Raw genomic sequence first — 2,332 nt, forward strand, 5'->3', positions numbered from 1 at the left:
TTTAGAAACAGGAGTGTATTCCTTACCTTAGAGCACAAGGTGACATGGAGAGAAGCGAGTATGCTGCCGTCCAAGCTCTGGGTTCTCTCTGACACAGAGTCTCTCAGGTGGGTGGATGCTTCCTTCTTTTGAGGAGCCTCCTTTGCAGAACTGGAATCCTGGTAAACACACTTCTTGCTGATGATCTCAGAGGACAGGGTTGAGGCAGATTTGCCTAGGATGCTGTTATCGGTAGACCTATCTGGAAGCAAGTTACCAGATTAGAACTGAGTATTTTCATCCTAAGACATGCTACGATTCCAGTCACAAAAGAAATTCTATGGATTTAGGGGTTCCTGGGGGGTGCACTTGGTTAAGCCTCTGACTCTTGGTTCCTGCTCAGGTCCGATCTCAGGGTCCTGAGATGGAGCCCCGCCTCTGACTCCTCGCTTGGCTCGGAATCTGCTTGAATTTCTCTCTCCCTTTGCCTCTGCCACCCCCTTGCCCTGCGCATGCTCGCACTTCTTTTAAAAAAAGATATACTATGGATTTAAGTGAAAATGTCACGCTCTTTTTCAGTCTCATTTTCCAGACGTAGCTACTGATAACGCTTTCTTATGTGCTGTTCCATAAATTTTGTGTGCACGTATAAGGAGATACATAGATGCATGCACGTACACATACTCATGATCGCATTATTTACGTTCTTCAGCTTGTTTTCATTAAAAATGCCCAGCACATTTACTGTACAATTTCCTACTTCATCATTCCTAATAGCTACAGACAGCTGCAGAGTATTCCATTCAGGGGCCATTCCATTCATTACTTGAACAATCTCATATTTCAGGGTATTTAAGTTATATGGTAGATATGGCAACTTGCTTATGAATATCCATTCTTCTTTCTGATGAAGACAACTCTGACTTTGTTCAAAATGGTAACATCCTCAACTAAAAGTCTTTTCATCCCCAGACTCTTTGGTAGGTAGGAGTGGCATGTGACCCAGTTTTGGCTTAATGGGATTATCTTATCCCATTGTATGGGCACATCATAATTTATGTGGGCAGTCAGAGGAAGCTCTGGGCAGAGAGATTGTTTTCGAATGACTGCTATTATAAATAAAGTTTCAATCACTGCCCATTTGCTTGATTATTTCCTTAGATCAAAGAATTAAGTTAGTGTGGTGGAAATTTGAGCAGTAGCCAGTGGATGGGATGGGTGTTTCGAGGTGGGGAGTGGCCTATTCCAGAGGCCCCGACCCTCTGGATTTTGTTGGTAACACAAGTTTGCTCATGGCACACTGAGTAAATGTGGCATTGCTAACATAATTTGTAGGTTTTCATACCTCTATTTCTCCCTGGCTTCCTTCCTGCCTGTCTGCTTCTGGCACCGTGTGGCCAGGGGTCAGCCTCCTGTCCGTGTCTTTGACAGTACGGATGTTACTGCCATTTGCATTCTGCCCAAGTCTGTTCTGATTCTTTCAGCACGACTTGGTCAAAGGAGAAGAGCAAGTGAAGTAAGTCCCTCTCGTGGGGAGCCAGTTCATCCAGGCTGCAGGCAAATTTATTTCTGTTGCATCTTGATATCCAAGGTGGAGATAATTGAGGTCACACATCACAGGCAGACAGAAAACCGAATTCTAAAATGTTTCGAAGCAATTTCACTTTATTGAAAATATACTGCAGCACAGGGATGGGCAGGGGTGATAATCAAGATATTAACAATCAGAAAATGTGGATGTTCCTTATCAGAATGGACGCCGGCATTAAACAACTGGCCCGGTGCATACTGGTGTGGACCAACTGACTATCAGCTAGTGGGCAGGGAAATGGGATTCTCCTTTTTATCCTCAGGAGTTAAATTATGAAATTCCTGCCAGCTCGACTTCCTTTCAGTAGGTTCTTATCTCTCCCAACCAGTCTATGAGAATGAATCTTCCTAAATCCCCCTTAAAAAGAAATCTCTTTGATTAAATCATCAGTGGATATTTATATTTATATTTATATTTATATTATTTATATTTATATTTATATTTTTAAAGGTCTAAGAATTTGAATGTGGATGTATTAGCCAGAACTTTTTGGGTTGCAAATGACAGAGCCCAGTGCAGATTATATTCAATATAAAGGAGTCGTTTTGGATTTACATTACTAGGAAGTTCAGGATGGAAGACATCAGGCATGTTTGGATTCAGGCTCAGTGGTGTTATTTAGACCCTTCAATAGTTCTCTCTGTCCCTCTTTGGGTGCGGGCCTCATTCTCTTCTTTGGCAGGTGGTCTTCTTCTGAACTGGTGGTCAACACCAGCCTCACGGTTGTGTGACTCTCCTGCTCACCAAGTTCTTGGCACCAGA

This window comes from Canis lupus, chromosome 10 (assembly GCF_011100685.1).
Source record: "Canis lupus familiaris isolate Mischka breed German Shepherd chromosome 10, alternate assembly UU_Cfam_GSD_1.0, whole genome shotgun sequence".
In the NCBI taxonomy this organism is placed as follows: Eukaryota; Metazoa; Chordata; class Mammalia; order Carnivora; family Canidae; genus Canis; species Canis lupus.